Source organism: Gorilla gorilla, chromosome 10 (genome assembly GCF_029281585.2).
Source record: "Gorilla gorilla gorilla isolate KB3781 chromosome 10, NHGRI_mGorGor1-v2.1_pri, whole genome shotgun sequence".
NCBI classification, from domain to species: Eukaryota; Metazoa; Chordata; class Mammalia; order Primates; family Hominidae; genus Gorilla; species Gorilla gorilla.
The window spans coordinates 95,185,597-95,197,816 of NC_073234.2; the positions used below are offsets into that span (position 1 = coordinate 95,185,597).

The window sequence follows — 12,220 nt, forward strand, 5'->3', positions numbered from 1 at the left end:
TATGGCAGAAGATGATTCATTTGTGAAGAAAAATAAAGCAAGGAAAGGAAACAGAAAGGGTAATGAGAAGGGGTGTTATTTTATATAGGTTGGTAAAAAATAGCTTCTTTGATGACATTACAACAAGAAATAAAGTGAGTGACAGCCATACTACTGGGAAAACATTCCAGGCAGAGGGAAGTACCAGTAGGCTCTAAAGTGGGAGCCTGCTAGGAATATTCTGTTTAGAAGGACAGGGTCTCTACAGAGTAGTAAGGACAATGAGCGTGGTGACACGATCTGACTTAAGAGGATCACTTAGGATGAAAAGTTGAGTAGATACTGAGATACCCACTTGGAGGCTACTGCAATAATCTAGGCAAGCAATTATGGTAACTTGAACAAGGGTGGTAGCAGTGCAGACAGTAAAGTGGTTGAATTCTGGGTTTTTCAAGGCTTACCAAGAGAATTTGCTGTTAGTTTGGATACAGAAGAAAAAGAGAGGTCGAGAAACAATCAGAGGTTTTCAGTCTGAGCAACTGAAAAAATTAAAGCTTCGATTTCGGAAATGTGAAGTTTAAGATGCCTAACAAATATCTAGTCAGAGATATCAAGTAATCAGTTGCATATCTAAGCCTGTAGGAGAGAGAACTAGGGAAATAATAAAATAATATGCCATGGGCACCTCAAACTCAATGCTAAAATCTTAACCAAATTTTTCCCCAACCATTCTATTTGCTGCCTGTCTTGTTTTCCTACACTAAGTGCCCTCAATTACCTAGCAACCTGAAAGTCATCTGAATTTCTCCCTTTACCTTACTCTCACCCCATCTGTGATTGTTAATTGTGTCAACTTAACTGGATTGAGAGATTCCTAGATGGCTGGTGAAGCACTGTCCCTGGGTGCAGTTGAGGGTGTTTCCAGAGGAAAGTGACATGGGAGTCAGTGGCCTGGGAGAGGAAGACCCATCCTCAGTGTGCACAGGCACAATCCAATCACCCGGGAGAAATGGGCTGAAAAAGGAGGATTTGCTCTTTCTGCTTGCTCTCTCCCTTCAGGAGGAGGATACCTTTTTTCCTCCTGCTTTTGGATATCAGACTACAGGTTCTTCAACTTTTGGACTCTGGGACTTGCACCAATGGCTCCTTGGGGAGCTGTCAGGCCTGACAGGCACTGCAGTGTCAGTTTCCCAGCTTCTAGGGCTTTGAACTTGGACTGAAACACGCTACTGGCTTTGAGCCAGCCAGATTACCAGCTTCTCTGGTTCTTCATTTTGCAGGTGACCTATTGTGGGACTTTGCAGTGATTCTGTGTCAGTTGCTCCTAATAAATCCCCTTCCATATATCCTACAGGTTCTGTCCCTATGGAGATGCATGACTAATACATCATCCTATTAGTTACCAGATTTGGAGTTGCCACTTCTAGACTGTCTTCTAAATGGCCCCTATCACTATCCTAGTTCATAGCTTATGTCTCACACTTTGACTACTGCTACCAGCCCTTAACTCATTCCGTCTTTAGTCCCTTCTAATTCATCCCTCAATCTACTGCTGGACTGGAAAAAAATAAAATATGATGTCATTTCTTTATATAAAATTTGTCAATGGCTGCTTCTGTAAGACAAAGTTCAAGCTCTTTAGTATACAAGACAAAGCCTTTTATGACTTGGTCTCAGTGCATTTTTAACTTCATCTATAGTCTTTCTCCCTTACCATCATCTAGTGTTCTAACCATCTAGACCTCCACATAGGTCCCCAAGTACATCATGGTCTCTGCTGTCATGCCAGCTACTATCCTCTACCTGAACTGTATTTTTATTCTGCCTGCTTATTAGCACATTACCATTTTTTCCAAGACAACTAAACTGCTCATTACTCAACTGAAGCTCAGCTTTTAAAAAGCAGACAATAATTCAGAAATATTTTTAAAACTCCAAGATTACACATGTATAGAAAAAGTCATCTTCAAACTAGAGATTATAATATCTCATTACTGCATTTGAAGGTAACTTGCAACAAGATTTTCCAAACAGACCTTATGAAAACAATAAATTGTATAAACTATATATGGAATGAATGCAACCTATTATAATTTTTATAAAAATCAAATGCCACCATTTCTATAGTAAAGCAGTTTTACTTGTATCAAAAATTTCCCACCAAAAGATAATCAGCCCATTTAAGATATGCCTAATGTTAATAACCTTTCTATTAAGTGATTTATCTTAGATTTGCTTTTTTAATGTTACTCTCTTACTGTCTTTTAAAACAGGTAGCTTTTTATTATTTTTATCCCTCCTTTCATTACAATCTTAAACATTCTGATTTTTATTGTCTTTTACTATTCTGTTTCCTTTGAACTTCAAGTTAAAAAAAAACCTCCTTCTTTTATATTTATCTAATTTCATGCTATCTTTATCTAATGACAAAGCAATTACCCTCTTTAGCTTCCAAATCGTGCTCACATCTGATTCACATATAAAAACAATCCAAGTGTAAAGTTAACGTGAAGGGCAATTCCTTATGTTTAAGAAAATTAAATTAGAAAAGAAAAACCTTTCTCTTGTTCTTAAATTTTTAAAATACTACCGATTAGAGTATGTAGACCGTGCTTAGCTCATCAAAAACTTGAAGAAAAAAAATCTAATTGTACTATGTATTAGGAGACTTGCTTTCTAATTTCAGTGCTTTGACTAACTAGCCAGTGATCCTGAGAAAGCCATAGCTTCTTTGGATATTAGTAAGATAGGCTAAGAAAACAGATACTGAACCGAGACTGGCTGGATTTGAATCTCTGATCCACCACTTACTAGCTGTACTACCTCAGGGTAGACAATCTATGCTACGCTCTGGTTTCATTTGTAAGATGGGAGTGATGCCAATATCTATCCCATATGGTTGTTCTGAAAACTAAATTAATTAATACATATAAAGTGTTTAGATCAGGGATAAACACTAAGGTGTTAATTATCATCAGTTTGAAAAGTCTATGATTCTGCTTCTCTTCTTGATTTCTGTTTTAAAAGAAAAAAAATCTTATAATGCATTTAACTGGTCCTTAACCCACCTACTATAATTGCAAGGTTTTTATTTTTTATTTTTTTATTTTTATTATTTTTTTCTTTTTTTTTTTTTATTATACTTTAAGTTTTAGGGTACATGTGCACATTGTGCAGGTTAGTTACATATGTATACATGTGCCATTCTGGTGCGCTGCACCCACTAATTCGTCATCTAGCATTAGGTATATCTCCCAATGCTATCCCTCCCCCTTCCCCCCCACCCCACAACAGTCCCCAGAGTGTGATATTCCCCTTCCTGTGTCCATGTGATCTCATTGTTCAATTCTCACCTATAAGTGAGAATATGCGGTGTTTGGTTTTTTGTTCTTGTGATAGTTTACTGAGAATGATGGTTTCCAATTTCATCCATGTCCCTACAAAGGACATGAACTCATCATTTTTTATGGCTGCATAGTATTCCATGGTGTATATGTGCCACATTTTCTTAATCCAATCTATCATTGTTGGACATTTGGGTTGGTTCCAAGTCTTTGCTATTGTGAATAATGCCGCAATAAACATACGTGTGCATGTGTCTTTATAGCAGCATGATTTATAGTCCTTTGGGTATATACCCAGTAATGGGATGGCTGGGTCAAATGGTATTTCTAGTTCTAGATCCCTGAGGAATCGCCACACTGTCTTCCACAATGGTTGAACTAGTTTACAGTCCCACCAACAGTGTAAAAGTGTTCCTATTTCTCCACATCCTCTCCAGCACCTGTTGTTTCCTGACTTTTTAATGATTGCCATTCTAACTGGTGTGAGATGATATCTCATAGTGGTTTTGATTTGCATTTCTCTGATGGCCAGTGATGATGAGCATTTTTTCATGTGTTTTTTGACTGCATAAATGTCTTCTTTTGAGAAGTGTCTGTTCATGTCCTTCGCCCACTTTTTGATGGGGTTGTTTGTTTTTTTCTTGTAAATTTGTTTGAGTTCATTGTAGATTCTGGATATTAGCCCTTTGTCAGATGAGTAGGTTGCGAAAATTTTCTCCCATGTTGTAGGTATTTTTTTTTTAATTGATCATTCTTGGGTGTTTCTCGCAGACGGGGATTTGGCAGGGTCATAGGACAATAGTGGAGAGAAGGTCAGCAGATAAACAAGTGAACAAAGGTCTCTGGTTTTCCTAGGCAGAGGACCCCGGGGCCTTCCGCAGTGTTTGTGTCCCTGGGTACTTGAGATTAGGGAGTGCTGATGACTCTTAACGAGCATACTGCCTTCAAGCATCTGTTTAACAAAGCACATCTTGCACCGCCCTTAATCCATTTAACCCCGAGTGGACACAGCACATGTTTCAGAGAGCACAGGGTTGGGGGTAAGGTCATAGATCAACAGGATCCCAAGGCAGAAGAATTTTTCTTAGTACAGAACAAAATGAGAAGTCTCCCATGTCTACTTCTTTCTACACAGACACAGCAACCATCTGATTTCTCAATCTTTTCCCCACCTTTCCCCCTTTTCTATTCCACAAAACCGCCATTGTCATCATGGCCCATTCTCAATGAGCTGTTGGGTACACCTCCAAGAAGGGGTGGTGGCCGGGCAGAGGGGCTCCTCACTTCCCAGTAGGGGCGGCCGGGCAGAGGGGCTCCTCACTTCCCAGTAGGGGCGGCCGGGCAGAGGCGCCCCCCACCTCCCGGACGGGGAGGCTGGCTGGGTGGGGGCTGACCCCCCACCTCCCTCCTGGATGGGGGCTGACCCCCCACCTCCCTCCCGGACGGGGCGGCTGGCCGGGCAGGGGCTGACCCCCCACCTCCCTCCTGGATGGGGGCTGACCCCCCACCTCCCTCCCGGACGGGGCGGCTGGCCGGGCAGGGGCTGACCTCCCACCTCCCTCCCGGACGGGGCAGCTGGCCGGGCGGGGGCTGACCCCCCACCTTCCTTTTTTTAAAAGAAAAAAAATCTTACAATGCATTTAACTGGTCCTTAACCCATCTACTATAATTGCAAGGTTTTTAAACAATGAAAATAGTATATAATAAAACTAAATTGGGTATAACAAAGTGATTAGACTAACATCTGTCACTATGATTTAAGAGCAGTAAATATTAAAATATAACCAAATCTCATATTAAAATAAATAAAATTAGATTGGAATTTAGTCAGCAACAGATTCAAAAATTAATGTGTCCCTAGATAAATAAAGAAAATAATTACAGCTACTGTTCAATTATTACTACTTTCAAAGGCAATTTATTTAAGCATAACTAGTTACTGATCAAATGTACTAGAATAAGAAAAGCCAAAAGAATGATTAAAAAACTTAAAAATATTAATAATTTTCATACCTAGATAATTTGAGAAATGTTACCACTACTAATGATATGGTTTGGCTGTGTTCTCACCCAAATCTAATCTTGAACTGTAGTTCCCATAATCCCTACATGTGGTGGGAAGGACCCAGTGGGAGGTAACTAAATCATGGGGACGATTACCCCCATGCTACTGTTCTTGTGATAGTGAGTGAGTTCTCACAAGATCTTATGGTTTAAGAGGCTTTTTCCTCTTTGTTCGGCACGTCTCTCTCCAGCTGCCATGTGAAGAAGGACGTGTTTGCTTCTCCTTCCACTACAATTGTGCTTCCCCTTCCACTATGATTGTAAGTTTCCTGAGGACCCCCAGCCACGTGGAACTCTGAGTCAAACCTCTTTCCTTTATAAATTACCCACTCTCAGGTACTTTTTCATAGCAGCATGAGAATGGACTAATACAGTAATTTGGTATCGGGTAGTGGGGCACAGTTGTAAAGATACCCAAAAAATGTGGAAGCAATTTTGAAACTGGGTAACAGGCAGAGGCTGGAACAGTTTAGAGGGCTCAGAGGAAGACAGGAAGATGTAGGAAAGTTTGGAACTTCCTAGAGACTTAGTGAATGGCTTTGACCAAAATGCTGATAGTGATATGGACAATGAAGTCTAGGCTGAGTTGGTCTCAGATGGAGATGAGAAACTTGTTGGGAACTGAAGCAAAGGTCACTCTTGTTATGCTTTGGCAAAGAGACCAGTGGCATTCTGCCCCTGCCCTAGAGATCTCTGGAACTCTGAACTTGAGGGAGGTAATTTAGGGTATCTGATGAAAGAAATTTCTAAGCAGCAAAGTGTTCAAAAGGAAGCAGAGCATAAAAGTATGAAAAATTTGCAGCCTGATAATGTGAAAGAAAACCCAATTTTCTGGGGAGAAATTCAAGCTGGCTGTAGAAATTTGCATTAAGTAACGAGTAACCAAATGTTAATCACCAAGACAAAGGGGAAAAGGTCCCCAGGGCATGTCAAAGACTTTCAAGGCAGCCCTTCCCATCACAGGCCTGGAGGCCTGGGAGGGAAAAATGGTTTCATGGGCCAGGTCCAGGGCCCCCTTGCTGTGTGCTGCCTTGGGACTTGGTGCCCTGTGTCCCAGCTACTCCAGCCCTGGCTAAAAGGGGCCAATGTACAGCTCAGGCCATCGCTTCAGAGGATGCAAGCCCCAAGCCTTTGTGGCTTCCATGTGGTGCTGGGACTATGGGTGTGCAGAAGTCAAGAACTGAGGTTTGGGAAGCTCTGCCTAGATTTCAGAGGATGTATGGAAAGGCCTGGATGTCCAGGCAGAAGTCTGCTGCAGAGGTAGAGCCCTCATGGAGAACTTCTGCTAGGGCAGTGTGGAAGGGAAATGTGAGGTCAGAGACCCCACACAGAATCCCCACTGGGGTACTGCCTAGTGCAGCCATGAGAAGAGGGCCACTGTCTTCCAGACCCCAGAATGACAGATCCACTGACACCTTGCACTGTGTGCCTAGAAAAGCCAGAGACACTCAACACTGGCCCATGAAAGAAGCCAGGAGTGGGGCTGTACCCTGCAAAGCTACAGAGGCAGAGCTGTCCAAGGCTGTGGGAGCCCACCTCTTACATCAGCATGACCTGGATGTGAGACATGAAGTCAAAGGACATCATTTTGGAACTTTAATGTTTAATAACGGCCCTATTGGATTTCAGACTTCCATGGGGCTTATAGCCTCTTTGTTTTGGCCAATTTCTCCCATCTGGAACAGGTATATTCACCCAATGCCTGTACCCCCACTGTGTCTAGGAAGTAATTAACTTGCTTTCGATTTTACAGGCTCACAGGCAGAAGGGACTTACCTTGCCTCAGATGAGACTTTGGACTTGGACTTTTGGGTTAATGTTGGAATGAGTTAAGACTCTGAGGGACTGTTGGGAAGGTATGATTGTGTTTTGAAATGTGAGGACGTGAGATTTGGAAGGGGCCAGGAGTGGGATGATATGATTTGTCTGTTTCCCACCCAAATCTCATCTTTAATTGTAGTTCCCACAATCCCCACAAGTCGTGGGAGGGACTCCGTGTGAGGTAACTGAATCTTGGGGGCAGTTACCCCCAGTGCTGCTGTTCTTGTGATAGTGAGTGAGTTCCCACGAGATCTGATAGTTTTAAAAGGGTCTTTGCTTGGCACTTCTCTCTCCTGCCACCGTGTGAAGAAGGATATGTTTGCCTTCCCATCTGTCATGACTGCATGATTGTAAGTTTCCTGATGTGTTTGCTTTCTCTTCTGTCATGACTGCATGACTGTAAGTTTCCTGAGGCCTCCCCAGCCCTGTGGAACTATAAGTCAATTAAACCTCTTTCCTTTACAAATTACCCAGTCTTGGGTATTTCTTCATAGCATCATGAGAATGGACTAATACAACTAGAGATATATTTAGGGTGCTTTTTTATAATTATTAAAATCTGTTAGAGATGTCCCTATACTTTTGTTTCTTTGGAATTAGGATATGCTATATAAATTTATGCATTCCCATTATATGTATCAAATGAACATCATGAAGTATTTTCTAGGAAGACATTTTAAATAAAATGCAGTACGGTACAGTGGTACAGAATGTGGGCTCAAGATATCTGTCTTACTGTTTAGGACAGACCTATAGCACTACCATTTCCTACCTGTATGATCTTGGGTAAATCACTAAGCCTCAATTTTCTCATCTGGAAATGGGGTAACAGTAGTATAAACCTCACAGAATTGCTATGAGGATGAAATGAAGAAATGCATGTGAAGCTCTTGGCTCAATGCCTGGCATATAATAAGCATTTAATAACAGTTAGCTATTGTCATTACTACTATTATCAGTGTTAGCACTTAGCTTTTCGTCTCCAGGGTCATCTCATCTACTAGTTCCCAGAATTCCCCCTCCTTATGGTTCTCCTAGATTTACTTTTCACATCTTTACATATCCTAGTTCTAACAATGCACCAACCACTGTCATCTAGATGTCCTTTAGTACTACAAACCCAATATATACTTATGTAGTCCCTCAGTCTGGTTCTGTCTCATCTCACACTTTCCTACATGAACTCATCTAATCATCACTTCTTCAACTGGAAACTTTAGTAAGTTAGGCTTAATTCTTCCTTCATATCTGCATTCAATTCTTTACCAAACTGTTCTAATTTTACTTCAATATTTCCTCAAGACAGCCTTGTTCTTCATTTCAAATGTAACAGGTTTTGGCTCTTATCGTCTTTCACCTGGACTAATTTGAGAATCTTCTTCAAGGAATGCGTGTCACCATATATCCTACATTCTATTTCATCCTCCAAGTTGCCATCAGCTTTATACTAAAAACCAAATCCAATCAAATTAATGTATTGCTTGGAGATATTTGTTGCATCTATCCAATGTCTACAATAGATATCCTTCACTATCTGGCTCTGACCTATCTTTTCAGGCCTCATCTCCTACAAATCCCGCCCTGACTTTGCATCTCAATTCCAGTCCCATTGAATGTGTCTGTCTTCCAGTCCACATATGCTATGTATGTCTCCAATTCCTTTTTATTTAAAAAAAACAAACAAACAAACAAACAAACAAAAAAAAAACAGAGAGAGAGAGACAAGGTCTTACTCTGTTGTCCAGGCTGGAGTGCAGTGATGCAATCGTAGCTCACAGTAACCTTGTACTCCTGGCCTCATGCAAGCCTCTCATCTCAGCCCCCCAAAGCAATGGAATTATAGGCAAGAGCCACTGTGCTTGGCCTTCCAACTCCTTTTCTTTCACATTTTGATACCCCGCCTTTTCTGTCCACCAGTTCCTTTCTTTGCCAAGCCAACTCCCTCTAAATGTCATCACTCTGAAACCTTTCCTCACTACAGCTTTTTCTATTCTCTCACAACATTCTGTTCCTATATATTTTAATACATAGCACACTGTATTGTGAAACTCTCTTCGTTTGACACTTCTGCTAGACTGTGAAATCCTTAAGAAGGATTGTCTTGCTTTTTTTATTGTTAACACCCAGCACATAGAACATTTGCTGGCACATTAATCAGTACTAAATGAATCATTAAAACTAAAATCAGCCCTGCTTACAGTTACGCTAGCAATTTCCCTTATACAGAAGGAAACCAAATGCAAGAAATTTTCAGTACAGCTCCATGCCTTTTCTAGTTCATAACAATTGCTAATATCAGATAAAAAATAGGAGGCTTAAATGTTTACTTTAAAGAATTACCATTGTTTGACAGGAAACTGTTATCTGAGCACTCATCACAGCAAAATGGGCAGGGAAGTTCTTGCTAGGTTGTGATGCTTTATACTTATTCTTTAGTTTACTCAATTCTAGAAGATCCTATGACTCTAAAACACTTGTCTAGAACATGGCTGTTGAAAGCTCTTCTGTGTGCTTATTCAGGCTCCAGTTTATAACCACTTTTCTATTGCATTTCCTGTTTTTTTTAGGCTCTAGTTATCTTTAATCACTTTTTATAACACCTCAATTCTATTTTAGGTATTTATTTTCTCAGTTTTCATGCTTAAGATAGTTTTTTTTTTAAACAAACCCACAGTTGGCTAGATACGGTCGCTCATGCCTGTAATATCAGAACTTTGGGAGGCCAAGATAGGTGGACTGCTTGAGTTCAGGACTTCAAGATCAGCCTGACCAACACAGTAAAACCCCATCTCTACTTAAAATACAAAAATTAGCCAGGTGAGGTGGCATGCACCTACAGTCCCAGCTCCTCAAGAGGCTAAGGTGGGAGGATCGCTAGGGTCTGGGAGGTTGAGGCTGTAGTGAGCCATGATTGTGTCACTGCACTCCAGTCTGTCTCAAAACAAACGAAAACAAAACAAAACAAACCCGCAGTCATTAGGAGTTTTCCTAATCCCAAGGAATAAAAATCTCCTTTCATGGAATTTATTTACCTTCTATTCCTTTCTAATCCTTAGTTTCTATTTTCTGATGAAGCACATTTCAGCAGGAGTCGGCCCTCTACATCAATATTTCATACCATTCCTCTATCATTTGACCTCAGTAAAACACAGCTCTAATAATACCTGTTTGATCACTGCCTAATGGACTATAACAAAAATCACATGTGGCACTGTGTGTGTGTGTGTGTGTGTCCTGCCCAAAGGTACTGCAGAAGTAATCACACATACATAAATTTTTAATTGTAGTAAAATAAACATAAAAATAAAATTTACCATCTTAACTTTTTTTTGTTTGTTTTCAGAAAGGGTCTCACTCTGTCACCCAGGCTGGAGCACAGTGATGTGATCAGATCACTGCAGCCTGGAACACACGAGCTAAAGCGATCCTCCCCCCTTAGCTGGGATTACAGGTCTTAACTATTTTTAAGTGTACAGTTCTTAAGTACATTCACATTGTTGTGTAACATATCTACATAGCTTTTTTCATCTTGCAAAAGAAAAACTCTGCCATTAAAAAACAACTCCCTTTTCTCCCCTCCTTCCAGCCCCTGGCAGCCATCATTCCATTTTCTCTATGAATTTGACTATTCTAGGTACCTCATATATGTAGAATCATTTGTTTTTGGTTTTTTTTGGTCACTGGCTTATGTCACTTACCATAAAGTCCTCCATGCTGTAGCATATGTTTGATTTCCTTCCTTAAGGCTGAATAATATTTCACTGTATATATATTCCACATTTTGTTTATTTATTCATCCATCAATGGACACTTGGTTTGCTTTCATCTTTTGGCTAATATGAATAATTTGTACACCCATGTTTGTACAAATTATTCAATTTCAAAGAGTTGAGTTGTTTTAAATTCTTTTGGGTAGGCTGGGAGTGCTGGCTCATGCCTGTAATCCCAGCACTTTGGGAGGCCCAGGCAGGAGGATCACCAGAGGTCAGGAGGTGGAGACCAGCCTGGCCAACACGGTAAAACCCCATCTCTACTAAAAATACAAAAATATTAGCCAGGCACGGAGGCAGGCGCCTGTAATCCCAGCTACCCGGGAGGCTGAGGCAAGGAGAATCACTTGAACCCGAGAGGCAGAGGTTGCAGTGAACCCAGACTGCAAAGGTTGCAGCGAACCCAGATTGTGCCACTGCACTCCAGCCTGGGTGACAGAGCAAGACTCTGTCTAAAAAAAAAAAAAAATATATATATATATATAGATATATCTATATCTATATCTATATATAGATATAGATATATGGTAAATTTCTAGAAAAGGAGTTGCTGGATCATTTTTTTTTTTTTTTAGACGGAGTCTCACTCTGTTGCCAAGGCTGGAGTGCAGTGGTGCAATCTCAGCTCACTGCGACCTCCGCCTCCCGGGTTCAAGCAATTCTCCTGCCTCAGCCTTCTGAGTAGCTGGGATTACAGGCGCCCACCACCACGCCCAGCTAATTTTTGTATTTTTAGTAGAGACAGGGTTTCACCATGTTGGTCAGGCTGGTCTCAAGCTCCTGACCTCGTGATCCGCCCGCCTTGGCCTCCCAAAGTGCTGGGATTACAGGCATGAGCCACTGCTGCCAAGCTGGATCATATTTTATATATACATACATATATATACACACACACAGCTTTATTAAGATCTAATTCACAGCATTTACATAGCATTTAAAGTGTAGAATTCAATGGTTTTTTTTTAGTAAATGTGAGGAGTGGTGTAACCATCATCACAATCAACTTTAGAATACTCATCACTCTTGAGTAATGAAACTCTGTGCCCATTAGCAATCACTGTTATCTATAAATCAACACCTCCCAAATATACATATCCATTTTGTAACTGCAGACTCGCATATTCAACAGTTTGGATATCTAACACGCAAAACAAATTTAGCATGCCTGAAAATGAAGCCCTAATATTTCCCTATAAAACCTACTCTTCTTACAATCTTCACATCTCAGATAGGAACTTCATC

General features: G+C 40.7%; 1 protein-coding gene across 6 annotated transcripts in view; it reads right to left on the bottom strand.

Moving 5' to 3' along the window:
- PPP1R12A (protein phosphatase 1 regulatory subunit 12A) overlaps positions 1–12,220 on the bottom strand; it is a 166,459-nt gene that overhangs the window by 62,789 nt on the left and 91,450 nt on the right. The window lies entirely within an intron of this gene.